This window comes from Taudactylus pleione, unplaced genomic scaffold (assembly GCF_031769625.1).
Source record: "Taudactylus pleione unplaced genomic scaffold, aTauple2 ptg000567l, whole genome shotgun sequence".
Lineage (NCBI taxonomy): Eukaryota > Metazoa > Chordata > Amphibia > Anura > Myobatrachidae > Taudactylus > Taudactylus pleione.
The window spans coordinates 535,889-561,960 of NW_028284969.1; the positions used below are offsets into that span (position 1 = coordinate 535,889).

The following is a 26,072-nucleotide window of genomic DNA, read 5'->3' on the forward strand; positions in this document are numbered from 1 at the left end:
ACAGTGCCAGGTCACCTTGAGATCAAGACCTTCATTTTTGTCATTTCACGTTTGAGCCAAATTGTTCCATAATAATTGTATTACCCATATCATGCTATGGGGTCTACGTACTAACCCTTCGGAGAGATATAAATTGGATGGAGATAAAGTACCACCCAATCAGCTCCTAATTGTGACTTTACAGGCTGTGTTTGAAAAATAACAGTTAGGAGCTGATTAGTTGGTACTTTATATCCGTCCACTTTATCTCTCTCCAAAATTTAGTGCATTGACCCCCATGTCTAGTTTAAGAAATCATGTGTACTCTGTATGAGAATATTGAAAGAGCTCTCCAGACACTTAAATGAACCTTCTGCCTTTTCCAAGTAAGGTCTGGAAGATCAGTGAATGAACCCCTGCTTATTCTGAAATAAGCCTCTATGGACGTGGCAATTGTTGAGCTGATATTTGATGCTATAATGACTGAAGTATATCTTACATAAGCTGCCGGAAAAAGTTCTGATGATACTAAATGACCATCCAGTCATGGTGAAAGAGGAGGCATGAGAGGAAGAGACCCATCTTACTGCTACTTAGAGGGTAAAAAAACAAATACACACACACCACATACATATACATACACACACACACACACACACACACACACACACACACAAACACACACACATCCATCTGCAAAAATACAGCATTGTTTCTCTATTTCTGAAAAGCATGTTCTTAGCATTGATATTTCTCTGCAACATTACTTCAATGTGACCCATGTAGAAAACACTGTCACCTTAACCTCTAGTGAGACCGGATCAGCACCTGTGTGAGCGGTTCATAAACCTACAATGTTCTCGGTGACTGAACATTTCTGTTTATATAGGAGTGAAGTCATACGAGTTATGGAGAACCCAGTGCCAAGATAGATCTGCTCTGTCTCTCATACCTTTCAAGAAGCACTGTAAATTTAGTGGGTAGTCTTAGGTTTTCACGCCTTGCATTGCTCACTAACAGTCAGTTAGGGAAATGGCAAGTGTCACATTTACTCAAGGTCTCAAATGTCAGTAGGACAAGTGCTTCTGCTGTGCTCTGGACAAAATGATGACAGAGAGGTGTAAATGCTTATCAATGCCCCGAGGTAGAGCTGGTGCCCAATTGGAGGAAGGAGATGATACATTTTACTGGGATCACAATGTCAGTCCTGTAAATGTATGTATAAATATATTTTATATAAAGATAGATAGATAGATAGATAGATAGATAGATAGATAGATAGATAGATAGATAGATAAACAGATAAAGTTGTAGACATCAATGTTCATAAAAGCAACCTGCTCTAAAGAAGGATGTACACGTTGTCATGGCTTTGCATACGGTACTTTATTGGAATCAAATGTCTTCTGTACTATACTATGATTGGTGTAGAATGGATTTTATATCATATCCTCCAGTAACAGAACATCACATGTAAATCAACTATTATGACAGGAAAGTTTTTTCTGATTTCTCTGCCTCCTCACACACATATAGGTGCTCTTCTAGGCTCGCCAGTGGAAAACTAATGAGTTTTGCATATGTACAATATTGTTAACAAGGTATATACTCTATATTTTGATATTAGGAGATGACTGCACTATGTGGTAATGCAGAGCAAAACCTGGAGTCCGGCGCCAGGGCTATAGAAAGTCACCAGGTTGCCGCCATATTCCCAGATATTTGCGGATACGCACAAGAGAAAGCACTGGGAGACCTGCGCAGTCAAACCTGGCACAGCGCAAGAGTTTATTTTGCACCTACGCCAGCGATGGAGTGGGGGAGGCACGGAGGCTGCACATGGGCTCCCTCTTGTCTTAAAATGCCCCTGCTCTGGAGTCATGGTATAACTACATAGGTATACCATACTGCAAATATAGCAACCTGGGGCAAAAATGAAAGAAGGCACTGACTAGACGTTTATTATAAAAGATACATAAGTATATACAGTTACATGCATTATGTTAATACATTACTTTCATATAATATGAAATAACGCATATTTTCTGCTTATTCACCATATGCACATGAGCTTCAATAACCAGCACTGTAATGATTGTGGAACACAGTGACCAAAGATTTGGAGAGGAATAGGATGATATCTACATTATCCTTTTTACAGACAAGCCGATGAGTATTGTCACTTAGTTGGTGTGTGTCTGCACAAAGAAACAAAATAAACAGTTATGTGTATTGTGTAATAGCATTGTCTTATTAACACCATCTGTTAACAAACCTCTCCGGGGGCCTTACGACTGCATTTAGGCAGAACAACCACAAGCTGGAGATGCAGAGAATGAGATCGCGGTAACGCCAGTGGCCGCCATCACTTCATAACCACCTTCCCCAAACTGGGAAACTGCCCCAAGGCTTAACTCCTTCACTGATGGCAAGTAGTTAACACAGCTGCTCAGAAATCATTTACATGTCGAGAATACTGTACAGTGCATTAATGGGGTGACTCGTTTTCCTTTCGGAGCCCCTGTCCCTGCGTGTGCTGGATGATATCGCATTTTGCAATACAATCATGGGCAGTAATGTCATGCCCGGATCACATTGCATACTGTATGAAAGCATGATTCTGTAAAAAAAAAGGGGTGGGGTATATTCCTTCCCTTTCCAATTAGGAATGCTCAAAAATGCTATAGAATTTGTTTTTTAGATATACTCTCTATTTAATAGCATATTTATTTGTCTCCTATTTGTTTACTCTCCCTTAGGTTTTTAAACTATTATTACTATCCTTTATCTATATGGCACCACAAGGGTTCTGCAGTGCTTTACAAAGTACATAAACATAAACAGCATGAAATGAAAGAAAAGAAAAAAAAAAGAGACTACGGGGTGAATTTACTAAAGTGAGAGTTTTTAGAACTGGAGATGTTGCCCATAACAACCAATCAAATACTAGCTATTATTGTCTAGAAGGTGCTAGTTAAATGTAAAGTAGAATATGATTGGTTGCTATGGGCAACATCTCCACGTCTAAAATCTCTCATTGTAGTAAATATACCCTTTACGGCACAAAACAGTGCACAACCAGGACTACAAGGTTTATAAACATTGCTGTATCAGCAGTCATAGTCAGGGGCGCCGAGAGGGGGGGGGGGAGCGGGTACAAATTACCCAGGCCTGGGCTTGCTGGACGGGCCCGGATCCGGTACCACCACCCCCCTCTTTCATCACAGTAGCCCAGCACGCACTGCTGTGTGCTGGGCTGCACTGGGAGACTGCTCGCGGCTGCTATGAAGCAGCCACAGCATTCTCCTATGCCTGTGGGGGGAGCGATCAAGGTGACTGTGACCCCCATCAGTTATTGGCCGGGCTGAGGGGGCTCAGAGCGCCCCCCCTCAAATGGCGCTGCAAAACTTTTTTTTCTCAAAGGGGGTGTGGCCATGCCCCCTTTACCCGGGCCCAATGTGGCTCTCGGCCGGCCTGGTCATAGTACCCAAATCAGAGGTGCTTTAAGAGAGGAGGGGGCCCATGTGCAGGCTCCAATCGAACCCCCTTCTCTCCAGTGCCGCAGTAGACTCTGGTGTCCTTGCCATGTTCCAGGGACATCTCTTCTTGGTACTTTTGTTGGCAAGTGGGCAGAAGATGATGATATAAGTGAGAAAGGAAAAGCCCATGAGGAAAAAAGAGTCCTGCTCGTGAGAGCTTACAATCTAAAGGGGAGCGGCAGGCAGACAGGGGTGACACAGAGGGGAGAGACAGTGAGCGAGGAGCATTTAACTATCTATACTTTTTAGCAGGGCTGCCAAGAGACGGGCTGGGCTCGGGTGAAGGGGGCATGGCCTAATCGTGGGAGGCATGACCACACCCCCTTAAGAAGAAAAAAATACTTGCGGCACTGCGTGCTGGGGAAGGGGGGCGCTGTGAGCCCCTCAGCCCAGAGCATATCCAGGGGGGGGCGCAGTCAGGATCATCACTCCCACCCACAGGCAGAGGAGACTGATGCTGCAGCAAGCAGTCTCCCTTTGCAGCCCAGCACAAAGAAGCGTGTGTTGGGCTGCTCAACTGACAGGGAGGAGAGGGTGGCGGCGTCACACCCGGGGCCCCGCCGGGACCCTCCAGCAAGCCCTGGTAATTAGTACCCGCTCCCCCCCCCTCGGTGCCCCTACTTGTTAGTAAGCCTGTATATCAGCAAGGTATCTTAAGGTACCAGTCCCATTGATTTTATTGACAGCACTGTACTTAATGCAATTCTGCGCTTAAATGATGTACCATATGTATGTTAGAGGAGCTTAAAGGCTTCTTAACAGGATTAAACCCAACAGAGATTATTGGAAGATTAATAGAATCAGCTTCTGTAATATGATTTATTTTACTAACATTTAACAGGTAACGTTACACCACTAACTAAATCCATGATGTAAACACGTGATTATCATTTGTTTGCAAGACATATATCAGACAGATATAACACAGCTTCACACACAATTATAAAGAATAAAATATAACATTAATTTTTTTTTTTTCTTTAAGTTGTGCAGTGATCTGTAAACTGACAGCAATTGGGAGCTTTATAAAATCAAAGAGTTTTCTCTAAATGTATAAAAGCACACCAGTCTGTCCGTCATTTCTACAATTAATGGTGTACAGATTTTCCTTGCATGTTAAAACAAAACACTGAAAAGCTTTTTATGTCAATTTGTGGAGAGATAAGCCTCTACTTAAAGCCATTCACACTTATTTAGACTTTAAAACAGCTTTTTACATCACACGCACTGGTAGCTATTGAAATCAGGAATAGCAAGAGACCTTTTCTTGCTAGAAAAAGATTTTAATGATTAAAATATGGGACCATATTGCCTTGAAAGAATGTTTACACAAAAGGGGATTTACCTTAATAACTTGCAAGCATCAGTCTGTAACTCATGGTCTTTGCAAAGGACGACATTCATTATGTTGTCTGTGCTGGCAAAGAGATTTTAAAGAAGGTTAATAAAACAGTTAGACAATTTTCAGCAAAACAGGCCTACGAAAGCTACTAATGAGAATGTATCACCTTTTATTTAAGTGTTATAGATTAAGCATACATTTCATAATTACTATCATTATGAAACTGCTTTCAGAGAAACTTTGCTGTTGGTCTGATGTCTGATATGAAAGCAATGTAGAAACATATTGTATGCGAATGTACTTACTTATGCATCTTCTATAATAATATTGAGTCAATGACTTATGTTAATTGATTTTTTTTACCCAAGATTGCTATTTTTGGAGTTTGGTATAACTTTGTAAAAGTATACCACAACTCCATAGCATTATGGTTTAACTTAAGCAGAGATAACCGGTAATACCACAATATTCTTGTCTAGTACAGGGCTGCCAAGACTACGAATGGGTCTAGGAGGCGGTGGAGAGTGGCCGTTCAAGGGAGGGTAGCTAAGACCTTATGTTATATACATGACTTTGTTGTCCCTAGCCATGCACATTGTGCCTTGATCACAGCAGGGAGTAAAGCTTATGCCTATCCTGCACTCCTCTGTCTCGACAGAGGTCCAGTCCAAAGTAATCTGTACTCCTCTAAGTGCCCCATGTCTTGTATAACACACATTGCTAATACTATGGAAGAGATGTATTAAACAGTAAAATCCGGTAAAACATATGGATCGCCATATATAGTCCACAGCAGACGTCAGAGATTTTTTCTGTGGACACAAATAGATACCAAATTGGTTCAAAGAACAGGTACTGGAATGGGATGTTAGACAAAGAAGTTACTTAAAGGGAAAGGGATAGTAAGTCCCTAGTACAATCGAGTAAATTGACTAAAAGGAAATAGTAGCTCTAATAACAACTTACATAAAGTATAATACTATAAGAATATAGATGTATATATATGGAAATGAAATTCATATGCAATTTTAATTAGAGATGTGCGGGTCGGTTTTACTCGGATTTCCTCGGTTCTTTTTGCCAAAATTATCACAAGTTCGGATTAGTTCGGATTTAGTTTATTGGTTATCCAAAACACATGATAGTTGATAGCCAATAAAATGCCATTTTTGAGATCCGAACATATCCGAGTAAATCTGAGTAAAGCCGAACCCGCACATCTCTAATTTTAATTTCATTGTATAAAAAGGTTACAATAAATTTGTAACAAATAAATGAGCAAGGTGCAGCTTTCTCAAAGGTCTTTTTTTTTAAAAGCTGCACCTTGGTGCAGCAAAATGCATCAGGGAAACCTAGCTCACCAATTTTTATACTAAAGATTGGACTTTATTTGGATGCACCATCGATTGGCCTGAACCAGCCCTCGGGACTTTAATAGGATAAAGTAAGCTGGGAGTAGCATGCCTTTTTTGTTTGGACTAGACCACAAATGGACACAGTGTAATCTGAGGATTTATTATGATCTTTGAATAACAACACTTACAAAGAACACTCCTCAATCAGTGACAAGCCTCATCTAGTTGACAGTCCTTCCTTTTTGTATATCATGTGGCACTCGCAGTGTCCATCATGAAGGCATTGTGCAGGAACAGGCCTTTACTGAACTTTTTAATACTGTGGATGAGATAAACTGCTCATTTATTTGTTACAAATTTATTGTGACCTTTTAATACAATTAAATAAAAATTTTAAATGAATTTCATTGCCATATATATATACATCTATAGTCTTATAGTATTATACTTTATGTAATTTGTAATTAGCGCTACTATTTCCTTTTTGTACATTTTTTCTGTGGACCTGCATCACAGGATACCTCGTAGAATCCTATGGGGTTGCCAGGTGCCCTTATACAACAAGCTCTGGAAAGCGGATCTTTCTGGAGCTTCTGCCCAATAGGCGATTGCATTGAAAATAGAACCCATGGGGCACAAGAAGCCCCTGAAGAGGAATCTAGAGAATCCCACTACAGTTCCCATGGCCTGTGTAGGGGCTGGCTGATGACCTCGCATGTGCATTAGGACTTTCAGTCCAAAAACCTGTAAGCCATTTCTTTGCCAAGACAGCTCTATATACGAAAGCCTGTCTTGGTGGGTAAGTACACATTCATACCAGTTTTTTGTTTAAAAAATGCTGGTATGCATGTGAATGGGGGGGGGTGTACTGCATTCAAATTGCGATACATGATAAATCCCACCCCTATATCTTCTGTTGCTGACCCTTTCCATGTAATGCAAACAGATTACAATAAACTAGCTCACCATGCTTCTTTCACACACAAATATTCATCTACCATTAAGTCAGGTACGCAATGGAATTGCGTCAACATTTTTGGAAAGGCTGGAAAAGAATGCTGGAAAATAAGGCACGACAAACTCAAACTCATTTAACGTGTCTTTATGCATTCGGTATGGGATCCCAGCTGATGCATGACCGGCAGTTCGATTCCCAGCTGCGGCAGCCCGACAAAAGAGCAGAGCCCGGCAGCGGAAGCCCGACAGCGCTGGAAATCCTGATCGTCCCTAAGGTAAGTATAAACTAACCTAACCTAACCCCCCTAACCCTAACCCTCCTTAGGGGTGCCTAACCCTAACCTCCCCCCCAAGTGCCTAACCCTTATCCCCCCTCTAAGTGCCTAACCCTAACCCCCCCTTCCCCGCTGCCTAAACCTAAGTTTAGGGGGGTGCCTAACCCTAAGTCCTCCCCGGGGGTGCCTAACCCTCCCTCCCCCTAGCCTAACCCTAACCCTCCCAGGGGGGTGCCTAACCCTAATTCCCCCCAGGTGCCCTAAACCTAACCCTCCCCCCCTGCAGCTGTCCGCTCGCGGTGCCCGGCAACCCTTCGATCAGGATGCCGGGCGCCTGTCTCCCGGCGTCAGGAAAATGACAGGCGTCTAGATTTTAGACGCCTGTCATTTAACCCTAGGCAGGATAGAGGATTCGGGAAGCCGATGGTCGGGATTGCAGCCACCGGCTTCTTAAACGTATCCCGTCTTTATTACCAGCATCTGGAAGACACCGGAGATCTCTGTAGGCTTCCACAAAGTATTTATCCATGGAAAGTGTGTGTGGATAGAACAAGGTGCATTCCGAAAACTGGAACTCAATCAAACACTAAAAGAGATAATGAGTAAAGTGATACTAGAGACAGTGGTTTCTCATTTTAGTCCCAATTAAATGCATTTCAGCATGCAATGGCTTAATGTTGACTTCAATATTTATTTACTGTTTACTTTAAGCATTTTGATTTTTTTAACTTGTTCTTAGTATTTTGTCAATCACTTATGTTAACTCATAGTTGTTTGCACTAATACCGTCTCTGTTCTTGTCAGTAAAACTAATGATTTGCCCAGATGCACACTATAATGAAATGTTATGTGCACGGCTATGTTTTAACTAGTAAAATTAATAGAAAAGGAAATGCTGGAGTTGCTAAGTGACTCTGGGGTCTATGGGCCTGATTCATACCCGTTCGCTAGGATGCGTTCACACATAGTCCGTCGATGTTTGCAATCTGCACATGCGTATAAAACGTAGTGCGCATGCGCGAACCAGTCACTGCAATTGCAAAGCGATTGCCCCATGTACACAGACGCTCCGCAAGCATGAGTGACAGGTTGTGCCGTTTGTGGGTGGTGACAGGGGGTAGTCGATGGTAATGGGGGGTGTGGTGGTGCGAAGGCAGGTGTGTCTCTGCATCTGAACGCCATTCCAGGGGTGTACATAATTAAGACGCAGCGTCAGCATACACGTCACATGGCTGAATTACACACTGCAGCACTTGCAGTGCTTGCGGTAGGGTATGGTCAGCCACAAGTGCTGCGTATATTGGTCCGATGATATTCGATATTACAGATTGTTTCATACACTTCCTAGAATATGACGTATGTTACTAAGGGAAAGTGTCCGTCTGGTGTCAGGCTGTAGGGCGTCTAAATACATACCGTGATTGCATGGCAAGACATACTGGGCACGCTAATATCTTGTTAGTGAGCGCATCTAGTGAGCGGGTCTGAATCAGGCCCTATGTACTAAGCCTTCGACAGAGATAAAGTGGATGGATAGTGTTCACTCTAGCTCCGGCGCGAGGCAGGGCGCCGGAGCTAGAGAGGGCACGTTCGCGTCTGAGAAGGGGGCATGGTCACCGAAAAGGGTGCGTGTCTATAAGACGCGTCCCCTTTTCGTCACTCTTGGGGGTGTGCCCGGCACTTACGGACACGCCGGGCAGCCCCCAAGCGCAGCAGACAGGGAGAATAGATGCCGGGCGCATGCACCCGGCGTCTATTCTCCGGCGGTGACCGGGTCATCGCACATTTCTTCACCCACGGGACACTGCTGGAGGGCAGTGCAGGGCGCTTTTTGCCTTCCAGAAAGAGGGCAGGGCGCCACGCCCCGCTTAAATAGCCTAGCGGGAACGCTAGATGGAGATTATTATTATTATTACCAGTTATTTTATAGCCCAAACATATTCCGCAGCGCTTTACAGAGAATATTTTGGACATTCACATCAGTCCCTGCCCCAGTGGAGCTTACAATCTACATTCCCTACCACATGCTCAAACACATACACGGGCACTAAGGGGGGTGGGTTAGGTTTAGGCAGTAAGGGGGGAGGGTTAGGTATTGGCACTAAAGGGAAGGGTTAGAGTGTCAGGATTCTAAACATCGAGATGCCGCTGTCTGTGTTTTGATGGCCAGCATCCCGACTGCCAGCCTCCCATACACAACCCAAAAGTTTCATATATGTGCACCTTGTCATACATTTACATCCCTTGTGTTTGTAATACACATTGCTCATTATGCCATGCAGGGGTTTGAACTCACAACCTCAATTTTTACAGTCTGACACCCAACATATGGTGCTATTTGCTCCTACATAGGAAGCCTTATAATTCTCACTACAGTGGTGCTTGAAAGTTTCTAAACCCTTCAGAAATTTCTATATTTCTGCTGAAATTTGGCCTAAAACTACCTCAGATTTTCACACAAGTCCTAAAAGTAAAGAAAGAGAACCAAATCAAACAAATGAGACAAAACAATTAGACATACTCATTTTTTTTTTTTTAGGAAAATTATCCAATATCACATATCTGTGAGTGGAAAAAGTATGTGAACCTTTAGGCTTAGCAATATTTTGAAGTGAAATTAGAGTCAGGTATTTTCAATCTATGGGATGACAATCAGGTGTGAGTGGACAGCCTGTCTTTTTAAAAGAACAGGTATCTATCAAAGTCTCATGTTCACAACACATGTGTGTGAAGTGTATCATGCCACAAACAAAAGAGATTTCTGAACCAATTGTTGAAAAAGAACCAATTGGTCCATCAGGGGGACCAATTGCCACTGACTATTTTAGACCACCAAGACAACAATCCTCAATTTTTTGGAAACTGCACTAAGTGGATATGATACAGGACAAAAAGCTAAAATTGCAAATTATTCCAGTCTCAAATCTTTGGCTTATGTAGAGTACAGTATGTGTTTTTTTCCTTACAGACTTTCTTGCCAATCTCATGAAGATAAAGAAGCACCACCCTTCTCTTTAAGCAACAGACTACATGTTGGAAACATTATTTGTTTGAGCAAAAACATACTAGCTATTTCCAGTTAGTTATTTAGACCAGCAGTAAAGAGTAATTAATATACAAAGCAGTCTTACAAAGTAGCACAGTTTTTTATGAGAACATCTTTGATATATTTTGCTATAGACACCAAATAACAATGTTAGTGCTGTAACTTGCTTCAGGTTAGCACCTCTATTACTGACACTCTGTACAGACACCGCAGACGGGTGCTCTATGATTCATGCATGGTGATAAACAGGCGGCTGCAGACAACACCAACCAGCTGTAATCATGGGTCTGGAGACTAGAGTATGTACAGATGGCGCAGCCAAGGTTTGCTTCACCTATGAGCTGTGAATGCTGAACAGACCCACCTCAGACATCTCTCCTTTTTTTCTAAGCAGATCAAGAATACATTAGAGGAGGATTTTGCTTTTAATAAATATTTCATGCCTTTCATCCTCTGGCGCACAAACACCCGTGTACTGCACAGCACAGCTCACAGCTGGATTATGTTGGGAAAAAAGATTTAGACCAGCTCAGCATAACACAGAGTTCCACACAGAACTAGCCTTATGCTCCCTGGGGGAAACCTGGCCCACAAAACCTCAGCATATTACAGTCTCAGAAGCATCTTAAAGCAACAACAATTCATTTCTGGGAATTCATGAGAACAATTTTAATTCCATGCACTGTATTGGCAAGTATTTTATCTCTATGTGCAATACACCCACAATAAGTTACATTAGAATTAATCACAAATCACAATAGCTTTCAAAAGATTGAAAGTATCTTAAATCCAAAAGCCCACACATGCATTTGTTCTTAGGAGTATTCAGCCTAGTTCGTTATAGTATTTCAGCAATAACAATAACACCATCATCAACAATCTTATTAACTGGATTACACTAATTCATCAAAGCAAAGTGCAAGTTTACTTGTTATGTACTAAAACATAATCAGCTCATTAGGACAAATCTATATAATAATGAGAAAGTGTGTGTGTGTCTGTCTTTTTTTTGTTCTTTATGCACAGCCACAGTTTTATACCTAGCTCCACCAAATTTGGCATGGTGGTGTAGGATGACCAGGATTAGGTTTTTGGCTATGTTTGAAGTTCGGTAGAGCCATGGAGGTCTAAATGGTGCCCACCAAGTGTGCCATGGAGTCTCTGATTTGATTTTGGTTTAAACAAGTTCACTCGAGATGTCTTCAAGTGCCTAAAACTGCACTGATCTGAAGGCACAGGCTGATATGTACTAGTGGGGGGCAGGCAGTGCTCCAATGGAAGACCAGTGAGTCGGAGGATCAACTGTCACACTGCACCTGCACTGACAGTTACTAATTTTCCCAAAACACATTTTCATATGCCATGGTCTCCAATGTAGGTCTCCATATAATACACCTGCCTGCACTGTCATTTACTCCTAAATTGCATTATTATTCAGGTGTGAATGACTTCTGTGTTCCTTATCAAAGCTACCCCCTTTTTGTATACCACAATAAAACTAAGTTTAGTTCTCAGCCTTCAAAACCTTTTCAATACCATGTACTGTTAAATCACAACCAAAGACTAAGGCTGGGTACACACTAGATGATGTGTACACAGCCCAACATCTTCAGCGACAGGACCCGGTGGGGGAGCTGACTTTAGCAAGTGCATACACAGTTGCTGTTGCAGGCTGTGATGGAGCGACAGCGGGGTCCATGCTGCATTCAGATGAAGTGCCCTATATGTCCTATTGTGTACCCAGCATAAGTTCCAGAATAACCATGATACCAAAGAAACAATGCAGTCTGGATCACAGCTCCTCAGCTGCTAGAAGTAGAAGAGAGTCAAGACATGAAGGAGACCTTGGAGGAATTACAAGAAATAATAATAATATAATATTTTATTGCTGTAGCTGGGAATTTACTTTTCAGTGTAGGAGTCAGAGGGATACTTGGGAACCATGAGTCGTCCATTGTTTTATTGTTAATTAACAATTAATTAGAAACCTTTAAAGTTAATCATCTATAAAATATACACACTGACAACAACACTTGGCGAAAAGGTCACAGCTTTTATTATTTAATGATCAATTGCAAATCTATGGATGGCCAAGAAAGTGGCACAAACCTTCAGCTCTAGCCTGTCAACTTCAAATAAAAGGGGGGATGACTAATCATCCAATCAAAAACAGTCTGATCTAGCTTCAAAAGCAACTATATATCATCTTGGAAGAAAACACAGCCCTCAATATTCAATGGCCAAAAAAGGCTCACCACCACTAAACAATACTAAAGCACTAATCTGCCTAGAAATAGGGCTATAATACTCAATTACTAAAAAAAGTACTCTTGTATATCCTTAAGCTTACACAGCTTTCATCTACTCCACTCATGGTAATTAGGGTGATCATTACCAGTGGCGGGTTTTACCTAGTTACCCTAGTAAAATCTTTCACCCCCCCTGAATGAGCACTGGCAGTGGCACTGGCACTGGCTTCCTTTTAAAAGCACTATCTGTTACTCACAGCAAGACAGGCAGTACCAGGGGAGGTGTTTTCTCCCCCTGGGACTGCCAGTCTGGACTGCGATTAGAAGAGAAAACACTTCCAGTGGAAAGTCAACTCCTGCCTTGCTGATCATGTCCCTGTCATGGTGGCACAAGTACAAATTGCCCCAATATTCACAAGAGGGTGTGGACATGCGCCACACACAGTTGGCCATGCCCCCCTCTAGTAGCAGGTCCTGAAAGATCTCATGGCAGCTATTAGTATATTAAGCACTTAGGACTCTATTTATCATTAACTATTCCAATGCACAGACTATACCATTTGTTATTGTTGCTGCCTTCTTCTCAGTGTTTTCCTCTTCTGTGTAGCCAGCAGACTAATGCTGCCTGCAAAGGGTTCATGTAAAATGCACATGCAGAGCAGCCATCTGCACATATGCATAGCTCTTCCACTGGCCAGATAGTCTTCACTGGGTTCCCATTTCCAGCAAGAGCATCTTTATCAGCATCGCCATCTATAGAATAGATGGCATTATAATTTAACTAAACGTTCCTGAGTATGGGGAACTAGAATGACCAGTAAGTATGGGGTCACCTAAGACATAAAGAAATACCCTTAATAAATGGTACAGTACTAACCTGTGATAAACCCTCTTCATGTGGTTTTTCTGAAATAAATAGTATGTAATCTTGATATACAGGTTACTATAATATCAATTTAGAATAATTTTTTATTCATGACAGGTACACATTAATATATCATAAAATCAATTTATATTAGATAAGCTTCATTTTGAAAGGAAATATCAGCTGTCATTGAAGAGTAATCATGATGTTACTAATGCTACATTTTGTGTCGTAGATAACTTATACCAATTGTAACTGTCATTATTGCATAATAATTTCTTCATCTTAATATATATTTAACGTAAATGCATAGGGAAAAATATTTTATAGCACAAGAAGAATTATTATAGGATATAGACGAATTAGTCAATGTGTGGCTCTCCAGTTGTTGGGGAACTGCAAGTACCAGCACAACCTACTGTACAAGCTCTATAGCACATTTAAAAACATTCCCAATTCCTTATCAAAATATGTCCTATTGTGGCTCTTGGGATGTATTATAGCTGTAGGACAGCAGAAAGTTCTGCCAGCCATATGTACTCTTGGATATACTCTTTGATATAAAATAGAGATGTACTTGGAGAGTGATAAAGTGAAGAGAGATAAAGTATTAGCCAATCAGCTCCTAACTGTCCCTTTTCAAATACAGCCTGAATGACAGTTAGGAGCTGATTTATTGGGACTTTAGCTCTCTCCACTTTTTCACACTCCAAGGCTTTGTACATCTCCCCCATAATCCTGCAGATGTAGCCATTGCCAACTTACTGTATGAAAAAACAAAACATTATTTTGCACTAGCTGACAATTACATCAAATATATCTGTTTACTACCTCAGTATATTGCCTCATTACAGTGCCTTGGCCAGTTGGAAAGATTGCTACCTTTCTCAGAGCACACCTTGAAGAATTTGTAATTGTTAATAAAACCATGCTGTTAGCCTGTTTTTCGTCTCAGTTTACCATATTAATTCTTAGCTTTCCAGATTGAACCAACAAACTGTCTGGCTCAGAAGGGTTTTGCTATTTTATGATTATTGCATGTTATATTTGCAGTTAAATAAGTAACGTGATTATCACCTATCGATAGAATGTGATGAGTGTCATCTCTTAAGGGATATTAAACAGATGGCTGTGTATTTTTATACATGACACAGCTCTTTGTTCTTTGCTTAATTGAATCTCTATTTAAAACGCAGGTGACAATGTCCAATAAATACAGGATAGAGCAGGAGACCAAAAATATTGGTGATTTGCAACTACTGGTAGTCATTTACTAATCAGAAAATATCAGCTTTGCAATTGTGATCCTTGCTGAATCAGGCCCTTTGTTAACTTTTTTGGTATTGTGGGTCTAGCTGGAAATGCGTATTGGGGTTGAGATGAGCAAATTTTTTAATTATCCGTATTGTTCTGCATTTGGACACAAAAACGTGCACCTTTCATAGCTCAGAGTTTGGCTAAAGTGTTTCCAGTGTTACCGCTCCAGAAAAAAAATGCAGCAGAATGAATTACCATCACCTTAGCTCTATGAATTTCGCCAAGTACTAATTTACAAGTAAAGTGTTGAATAGCAAAGCAAGTGTGGATCTACGAGAGTCTATCACACCTTTGCCAAATGGTCTGTTCTGGTGCAAAACTCAATTAGTGTAGAATATTGCAGCAATTTTACTAATCACACAGTGTAGTAAAGAGCAATATGTTCAAATCTGATCAGCTGGAATATTTGTTTTATTTGAGGGTTTAGGATTTTTCATTGAGGACCTCACCCACATTGTGGCTTTTTTGATCGTAAACTGCTCTTTTTTAGCCTGCATGCACGTCTTTTTGCCATGCATGTTTTTTTTCAGGCAACTTCCACTTGCAACTTCCTATGACAAGCAGGCTGGGTCAGAGGATACAGAGGGTGTGTAGATACTGCCAAATACAGTAAGGGATTGTTTTGTGTGTGTTGATGCGAATTGCAGCCAAGACGGCTGTCGAAAAGTCACAAGTGTGTCTGTTGGTGGAACTGGAGTGGCAGGTGCAAAAATCCTAGTGCAAGTTGCCAGCGGCTAATGATGATGATGACTGCAGACTGCATCTCATTAATCAGCTAAGTACCACCCACTGATGCAAATGAAGTAAAGTGCTGTAAATGTGATTCAAGCACAAGATTAAGGGCCTGATTTATCAACGAGTATTATCAATCACAACAAGTGATAACACTCATTGAATATGATAATGGTGCTTCTGCCAATCAGCTGCCAACTGTTTAAAAAATTACAGTTGGGAGCTGATTGGCCGGAGCACCATAATCATATGGAATGAATTTTATCACTTGTTGTGATTGATAATACTCGTTGATAAATGAGGCCCTAAATTGTACTGCTTGTTTTACAAAAATAAAGTATGTTTTGGGAAGGGGAACGGATACTTGTTATCTGCACTCTCTGTCCATTTACTGTGATGTGTTACACTTTATGGGCCTAATTCACAGATGTGCGCAAACCTTTCACCACATTTCACATCAGCACCAACTCATAATACTGTAGGTAGCAAAATGCTTCTTTTTCCTGGCGTATTTTGCAATTTTGTTTACGATGAATTCTGAATAAAATCCTAACTATTCTATATAGCATTTTACATATCAAGTTTGTTCCATATGAAATACCTCTATCATTTTTGGTCAGCACCCAATTAATTGACACTGTCAGCTCTGTTTACAGACTATAACATTCTGCAAAAAAGCAGAATTTACAGATAAAATAGAGTGGTAAAGTAAATGTGGGACTTAAAGATTGTGTCACACCTCAGCCGAACAGCTGTTTCATCAGGAAATTAAATTTGTCCTAAATTCCTTCTCAAATTTGCTGAGCTCTAACTCAAATGGAAACAATTAAAATGATACTTCAAAGTTTAACCTACTTGCACCTGAATATCTCCCTTTTTATTAAATGAAACATTTCCATTCATATTTTCAAATTCTGCTCGATCAAGCTTTATTTATATGTTAGATGAATCTTGAGAAAGGACATGAGGACTGTTTGAAAAATTACATTTAGGAGCTGATTGGTTGGTACTTTTTCTCTCTCCCTTTTTATATATCTCCAAGGCTTAGTACATCTACCCCTTTATCTCTCTCCACTTTATCAAGGTTTGATACATCTCCCCTATGTACCTTCTTTACCCTATGAACCTTATTTTAATATCTTTTTCCAAAAAACAAATCTTTTTACATTCTTTATAAACATTCCAGTGAAGTAAACTACTTTTATATAGGAATGACCCCTGTATTATAACATATGATGAGGAAACAACAATATTTCATTACTTTATTGTTAAATACTTATACAGTATTCATTTTAAGTTTTAATTGTATGACAAAATTAGGATGAACAAAGATTAATTCCTCTTTATTTTGAAGGCAAACAGAACTGGTTGAAATAATTAGCCCATGGTAATTTCTCATAGACCAACAAACAGTCTGTAGAATTGACTTCAAGGATACTGGAGTTAAAAACTGTTACAGACAAAGATGGAAAAAAACCCTTTCCAGATCAAAAAATTCCTTTACCATATCTGCCCACTTTCCAAAATGTTTATGTTCTTATTTATTTGGTTTGCCCATACATACAGTGAGGCTCTGAACAGACTGTATCCTCTAATGCAATAAACAAGCTAACAATGATACCTGGTCTGAATATGTTGAATATTTTCCTTTTTAAACATGTATATGGTGTTAGAAGTGGGAACTTGTAGAAAGTCTTGCAGGAAGGCTCCAGAATTCAATAACTTATTGACTTCAGACCTGAAAAAGACTATTACCTTATCATGTAATATTTAGTGTATTCTAATAAATCTGAACTTAATTTTGGGCTATCCAGACAATATTTTGGATAAACTTGACATACCCAGGTGTCATGAAACACTCCCTTGGTTTAAATGTATCCTATTGTATTTAAGCCACATACACACTTGCCAATATTTTGAACAATTGAATGATAATGATATTGTTATCGTTCAATCATTCACAATATTGGCAAGTGTGTATGCTAAAAACAACCAGTGATGCAAGCTTTCGCTGGTCGTTTATGATATCCCCAGTTGGCTGTACAAGTAGCCCAATCTGGGGATATCATGAGCAATGCCATGCTGCTGAATGCAGCATGGCCCTTCCACCCCCCCCACCACCGCTGTCATCCATTGCTAGTTTTCATCAGCAAGTGTGTACACACACGCCAATGACAATATCACTGCATACACACATCGACTAGTGTGTATGCGGATTTATAATGGAGTTAAATGTCTTTTAATTCGGAGGCATATCACTGACAGTGGATAATTAAATTGGGGTGACATCAAGGTATTGACAGTATGGGGTGTTTTGTCACGTGTCATTATGTAAACTAGAGTAATCTGAAGGCATTGTCATTATAATGAGTTAATAGATTCCTGGCTAGGGTCATGTAGAGATTAAACATTTTGCAAGTAGTAACTCTGGGCCGGATCTAGAAATGGACGCTAATGTGATTGCAGCTGTGATTTAATATGAAAAGCAGCTGCGAAAATATTCTTACATGTGTAAATATCGGTAACATCAATGCACATTGAGCGGCCATCTTGCCCTAGCGGCAGATCTGACCAGCCGCAGACTCGGCAGCTCTCCTGACACGCAGAGAGCCCTCATGCTGCCTAGGAGATCGCAATGGCTAATTTCTGCATTTTCTTCATGAAACAGCATTTATTTTAAACAGTCGGACAAGTCTGCGTTTTTCTGACCACCCCTCGTTACCACACTCAAATGCTGACAATCTGTCACTCACTTTACGATGGGATTCTCTGTGCATCTGTAATTACAATGTGATCGCCGAACACGTACAGTGCGGCTTATGTGCATGCGCAATGGCAAACAATCGATCAATCTGTGTGGAAATCACATTAGCGTCCGTCTCTGAATCAGGCTCTATGTTCAGTATTTTTGCAATGCGTAAGTCAGAGTGCTTTCAATTTGCTGTCATTGTTGTTCTAGTGATTAGTATAACTCAGAGAAAGGGTAGATGATAGAGGACAAAGAGTACCAGGAAAAATATACTTTGCATCTTTATGGCGAAAGGCTGTTGAGGTATGCAGGGTCGGACTGGCCCACTGGGGTATAGGGGAATCCCCCAGTGGGCCCCACTGCCTTAGGGCCCACACCCTCCTCTAGGGATCAGGTTCAAGACTGTGCAGTTAAACTATACATTATACATATGTTACATTATACTGCACAGGACTATGGTGTATTTTCTACAACACATTGCTGTTATTAATCTGGTACATTATCATGCATGCACTAGCAGTATTTACTATACATAAATTTTTAAGGGGCCCAGTCCATGCACTCTCTAATGGTTAGCCAAGCCTCTGTGAAGGCTGTCCACAGCCCCTCTAGAGGCTGGCCACATACCTAAATATGGGCCCGTATCACTGCCTTTCCTTGGTAGGCCCTTCATTCCCCAGTCCGACACTGGAGGTATGTTGTGAGCTACAATGAGTTGTAATGTGTTATGGAGTAGAAAGTCTGACCCATGTTATTTTGTACCCCCATAGACACTATTTTGATGCACTAATTCAATATCCATTGCATAAAATCCAGTTTATCTACACACAAAAGGCTGTCACAAAATCTTACTAGTGCTGCAGACCTGCACTTAATACTTTTGTGAATAGCTCTATTTAGAGCTTATTTAATAATGTATTACAGGACTGATACAGAGCTGAAAGCATGTCATCCCTAATAGCTCCCACATTGCCTATACAAAAATAAATGCATATTTTCTCCCATATGCAGAGATGTATGCAGCACCACGGCCAAACCATCCATCCGTACAATTGATTTAATTGCCTTTATCATTATCGGTGAGCACTTGCAACAGGCCTTTACTAGGTGCAAAAAATCCATCTGAAAAACAGGCGTTTGTATTCATATGTACAAATCTGCAGTTCCATCACACATTCCCTGACCGGCCTACGTGAGCACACCCATTACAACCCAGTTATGCCACTTTAGTCGCTATAGGAGAAGACTTCAGTTTGGCGTATAACCCTGCTTCACCGGTTGCTGCGTTGCTTGGTTGCAGAAAATGCACAAAGCAGAAATGTGAAGGCAAAGAGACTCGTGTTCAACTCTGCATCATAGTTTACAAGCACATGTAACGTAATCCTTAGCAATCTGGCAGATTCTGGCATTTTTCTAGTGGAGTTTAGAGAATGAAAGCAAGTAGCAGATTCGTTGCTAGGCGCTAAAGCTTATGGTTGCGCATAGCGTCTTTTTATTAAAGAAATCCCACTATGAGAGAAACGAAATGTGACAACTCACTGTGAAAAGGTTGGCATCATCAAACAAAGTTCAAATAAGGCTATAATAAGTCACAAACGCTCAACTGTCAAAATAATACACAGGTTGGATGTGACTATATTGAAATTTGATGCAAGGCAGTTTTTTTTCTTCAAACATAATAATGTAAAAAAAAATCTTATTTTGACATTCAAATGGATTTTTATATTAGAACTTGAAAAAGATAAATACTTGTGGGAGCCAGGGAAATGGAAAATTGTGCATCCATAAAGATTGGGATAATAGATCCAAAAGCTGGACAAGAGAGATACGGGGATTGCTGGTTTAAAGCAGATTTTTTATTCTCACATAAAATTACAGTAGTGTGTTTAAAGTCTAACTTTCTTAAATGTTCTGCAAAGACAAAGAAAATAAATCAAAAGTTAATTTTTTTTCAAAAGCTACTGTAAATCATCAGAAAACATTTTGTCCATTAAACTTCATTCTCCTTACATAGGCATTAGGGAAAGAGAGAATATCAAAAGAGGGACAAATGAGGAAGAGAGAGAATGAGAGAGAGAGAAAGAAAGACAAGCAGAGAGAGAGAGAGTTAGAGAAGGAGGGACAAATGAGGCAGAGAGAGAATGAGAGAGAGAGAGAAAGACAAGCAGAGAGAGAGTTAGAGAAGGAGGGAAAAAAGAGAGAGAGGAAGGGAGAGACAGAAAGAAGGAGAGAGAGAAAGAGAATACGGCAGAGAGAAGGAGAGGGAGGGAGGGAAGGGTGAAGAAAGGATGGGTGGGTGAGAGGTAAAGTGAGTGAGAGAGAGAGAGAGAGAGCAGGGGGGAAAGAGGTAGAGGAAGGGTGAGAAAGAGATAGAGAGAGAGAGAGAGAGAGAGAGAGAGAGAGAGAGAGAGATTGCACACATTCTATACTGCAATCGAACAGGCCAAAGTCAGAATTTAACTTTTTCTCTGTTACTATCCCTGGGTACACCCTGCGATCACATCAATGACACACCTCATCTTATAGCAATGCATTCAAATTAGAAATGATTACTAAGTTACTGTAAGAATTGAATCTATTTTACTATGTAAGAAAATTCAGTCTTGTTTGGAGCTCAACAATTTCACGAATAAACGCAGGGGTCCAGTAACACTCTTCTCGTTTCTCCTGAGTCAGGTTTTGTTTCAAATTTTTGTCAATTCCTCTGATCAGCAATGGGAAGTTCATGGTGGAAGAGCTCTGACAACATAGTGTCCCTGCAGAATTTTCAATTTGAAGTACTTCTACTCACTGGTGGTCCAATGAAGGGTGGAACAGGGATTTCCAAATCACATAGCAAAATTTGGGAAAAAACTTGGTGTTGCTAATTTAGCCTCCTCAAAAGGCCAGAAAGGGGGCTCTTCTGAGCTTATGCCATCTTAAAAAAAAGAGTCCTTCACCTTGCACTTTTCAAAATTAAAATACAACTTTAGGGGGAAGCAGGGGACTTGGAGGTTGATAAACAAACACTGACAGACCCCTCTCACATTTAAGAATCAAAGCAGATGCACCACATGCACCTTCCACTGTTCCGATACTGGATCTAGTGAAATTTACTGACAAGCAATAAAAGATAAGGCTTAAAATTGTCTCTGTCCAATCAGGTGCTGGGTTAAAGCTTAAATGGAATCAAGAAGTCCCTAAAGTGCTGGCATGTGTGAGTTTCGCTATTTGATTGGAGGTTTTTTTAGGTAGAAATATTCTATAATTATCCTTTACTTGCTGTATTACAGGTGAATACTATTATCCCTTAACCTTTATCCTTAAAGATATGTAACAGAATGAGTTTCACTTACAAGGTTGGACTGGTCCATTGGGATACAGGGGAAATCCCTGGTGGGCCCCACTAATTGAGAGCACATCCCCTCCTCTAGGGATTAGAGTCATTCTGTGCATTCATATCCATTTTTCCTCTATTTGTGGGTTAGTTACACAGTCTCTAATGGCTGTCAAAGCCTTTGTGGGGGCTGACCACACCCTCTGTGGTAACTGACCAAACCCCTTAAGCATGGGCCTCTACCACTGCTTTCCTCCAGGGCCCTACATGCCCCAGTCCAACACTGGTCACGTATAACCAAAGGGGCTAGAAGCAAATTGTGTTTTATCTTCTTTCTTCCTTATAGTAAACATACAGAGCTTTGTCCGCAACACCCAATGATCCTTCACACTTTGAGTATATTAAACAGGAGCTGTAAGATTGTCTGCTAATCTCATGCATTTCAGCTTTCTCTCCTCTCCCTCTAATAATCCCCTCACAACACAGGTACAGTATAAGCAACTTTAAATATTCTACTTTTTGAAACCGTCTTTTACTGTAGCTGCTGCTCTCCTGCAACCCTTGAATTTTAATCCATTCTACCAACTGCAAAGCAGGATCAAACTCATTACTTTGCTCTGACAAGCCTGTTTGTCTAACCTAAGCATCCGCAGCCTTTCCACTGTAACTAATTCCTCTAAAGAATTAGTTTTAGACCTGTGAAATTCCCCTGTATGCCACTTTCCCAATGCACGTCTAATCTGATTTTTAAAAAGTAGTGCAGTCACTCACCTTTGACCTGCAGATCCTTCAGGTGGGAGTGAGCCCTGGGTGGGGGTTGCAGATTCTACAGTAAATTACATTGGATTTTTTTCTCATTTGCTTAAGCTGTAACCATGCGGTAACTATGTGTATGAAACATCCAAACTATTTCTCATGCAAGGCAATAACGAAAAAGGTGATTTTTCTTCTCAGTTATTTATTCTAAAATATAAATGTTGGCAGAATACTTGCGAAACCTACTCACATAAATGAAAAAAAAAAAGAAAATAAATATTTGCAATGTGCAGAGACAGGAGGACATACAATAGACAGAAGGGAAAGTGTTACCAATAAATATTGCTGAAGAGAATATAGATTTGTTTAATTGAGATTTGCTACTGTCAATTAATATGACAAATACAGTACCTGATTTTACAGTATGTATATATATATATATATATATATACACTCTCACTCTCTCTCTCTCTCATTCTCTTTCTCTCTCTCTCTCTCTCTCTATATATATATATATATATAAAGTCATAGAGGAGCGACGGCACTCGGCAAAAACAAGCACAAATAAAGCAGGGATTAAATAGACCTCTGTATTCACTTTGAAGTGAATACAGAGGTCTATTTAACCCAGCTTTAATTGTGCTTGTTTTTGCCGAGTGCCGCCGCTCCTCTATGACTTTATTTTTGATACCCTTGTGGAAGGCACCACACATTGTGTTTGGAGTTTGAGTGCCGGGCCCATGCTATTTTACATTATATATATATATATATATATATATATATATATTTCAACATTTTGACCTAAAGGCATGTCTACAATCGACCTAATGACCATGTCAACATTCTGACTTTCGACGCTCAGAAACTGTCGACATTCTGAATGACGACATTCTAAATGTTGACAAGTTGACCGGATACCCCGATTGCATGGCCACTAAGAACATACTTATTGTACATTTTGGAAAACAGCATGTTTGATTTCTTAGCAGTAAAATCAAACCCGTATCTTTACATACATTCATGTGTATATATTTCTGCAGTGCTTATTAGGGTATCCTCAGGAGACCTCTTACGAAACACATAATAGGTGTTTTACTATGCAAATAGGACAATGCTTGCTAAATATGCCTCCCTGGGCCCACCACAGCACACAGCACATCTGCCACTGACAGGTAATTGGGGATGGGTGGAAGGGTGATCTGCTGACCCATCCACTGCCGGGCCCATCCAACAAGCCCAGAGTAAGTAGTAGCTGCTCTCCCACCCTCTCGGTGCCCCTGATTATAGTAGATATAGATTGCTTGTAAGATGAGCTGCCATGTGAATAAATCAAATCCCCCTCGACTATGTGATGTGCAATAACATGGAAAACAACAAGACCAGGCCAAGGAAAAAGAGAGGGGGATGATGATGGCTTACATATCCCACAAAGTTATACATGCACCCACTGAAACACAATGTTACAAACTCTGCCATGCTCACTTAACATTCACAACGCATATGTCCTATAAAATAAGACTGCATTGGAAAAAGCACTGAAAGCTAATAAATCCTAGTAGGTATTCTGGGCCCTAAAATTATTTAATATCAAACTTGGTCTACATTAGGTCATGCCAGTGATAAAATATCAAGTTCCCTCAGAGGCTTATATAAACACATGTATTTAGGTGTGACTAGGTTTGCACTGTTAGGTGGTAAGAGCAGTATTAAGAACAAATAAGTATTTTAATTACTACTGTAGAATCCTATACAGGATTCTCAAGCTTATTAGTTATTGATCCCAGCTAGTGATTAGTAAAGTTTGTGGATTTTTACAGAAATCTGGAAACACTAAGGGGCATATTTCATTGGCTGCAAGGATTTAACTGAAAAAAAAACCATTTCGGACCTTGCGGAAAATTTTGAATTGCGCTCCTGATATCCGTGGTATCCAATTTAAAAAAATGTACACAGGGTTTACTGCTTAGTAAACCCGGCGGGACGAGGAAAAGAAAATATAGATACCTACCGGTCCAGTGGTCATCTCCCCTCCATCTTTACACTGGGGAGGGGGCTGCTGGGATGCAAGTAGCTGCTGGGAGGCGAGGGGGCTGCTGGAAAGGGAGGGGGCTGCTTGGAGATGTAGTTCTCCCTACTGCTACCTCTGGGTGGTTAAACACACCCGGGGGTCACACACTCATACTTACACACACTCACACATATATATATGCCCAGCTATATCCTTTCCGATTGGCGCGAGACGTGCGCCCATGAGTGGATACACACACTGCATACGCAACTGCGCTTCCATAGGAATGCATTTTGCGATCGTAGTGCACGCCATAGCATACCGTAGCGTATGCGGGCATGGGAAGCGCATGGCACGATGCGTGCACATGTTTGTGGCGCGATCGGCCACAATGTAACTGGGCTCATCTGTACTTACATACACTCACACACATACTTACACACACCGCTGCTGCAGAAGACTGGATCCCGACAATGGAGGAAGAAGATACAGCTTCGGAAGGTGAGTAATTACTTACTAATTAAGCTACTTGGAAACTTCCAATTGCTTAATTAGTCATTAGGGGAGTAACGCAGTGGTCCCAGAGCAATTCCTGACCATTTTTCCTAAAAATATGGAATTTAGAAAAAAATTGGTTGTGCTCTGGATCTACGAGTAAAAAAAAACTCCTGTTGCCCAAAAAATGAAAAACCCTGCACCTAATTGAATAGCAAAAATCCTGCACCTAATTGAATAGCAAAAATCCTGCTCCTAATTGAATAGCAAAAATCCTGCACCTAATGGAATACCTCCCTTAGAGGGGAAATTTCTTATTATTTTCTAAAAACAGCGAAGAAAAGAGAGCTTTTCTACATCTAATGAAAACACAATATAGTTCACCTTTTCAACAAATCAAAATATTTTGGGGGTGTAATTTAACTAGAACCTTTACAAGAAAACATGGTACTGTACATACTATACCAAGGGTTGTGATGGGGAAGGGTGATGTGCTTCAAAGCAAGTAACTCGTATTTCATGCACAGTTACTAGTCATTTGTAATAGATGGGGGGAAAAAATCACTCAAAAATCTACAGAATACTCAGGAGGAGATGTATCAAACCTTGGAGAAAGATAAAGTGGAGAGAGAAAAAAGTACCAACCAATCAGCTTTTAACTGTCATTTTTCAAACACAGCCTGTAAAACAGCAGTAAGCAGCTGATTGGTTCTTTATTATTTACATACATATATATTTATAATGTTGAAGGTCCGACACCATTTATAATTGGATATCTGTGGCTGATGTCCTCAAAAGCAAGGTAGGGAGAATAGCCAAGAAAAACACTTCAAATAGTTTGAATTTGCAATCATACTCAATCTGTTTGAAGTATATTTCTTGGCTTTGAGTGTCGCACCTTCCACGATGCTTTTATATATATATATATATATATATACTTTGTTCCTATAGTGCTGTACAGCAACCACTCACAATAAGGAGAGAGGCGGCACTCCTGATTCCAGTGAGAAAAAACTTGTATTCAAAACATCATAGGCAAAATACAGTCATGTCGACGTTGCAAGGTCCTACGACCTTTTCATCAGGACTATG

General features: G+C 40.5%; 1 protein-coding gene and 1 long non-coding RNA gene across 2 annotated transcripts in view; one reads left to right on the forward strand and one right to left on the reverse strand.

Moving 5' to 3' along the window:
* The window catches only part of UNC5D (unc-5 netrin receptor D), a 629,552-nt gene that overhangs the window by 31,070 nt on the left and 572,410 nt on the right, over positions 1-26,072 (forward strand). The gene's annotated exons all lie outside the window — the stretch shown is intronic.
* LOC148481735 (uncharacterized) overlaps positions 1-26,072 on the reverse strand; it is a 98,443-nt gene that overhangs the window by 1,395 nt on the left and 70,976 nt on the right. The window contains exon 3 of the long non-coding RNA XR_015871848.1: positions 4,864-4,935. This is a non-coding gene — a long non-coding RNA (uncharacterized LOC148481735). The remainder of the gene's footprint in view (positions 1-4,863; positions 4,936-26,072) is intronic.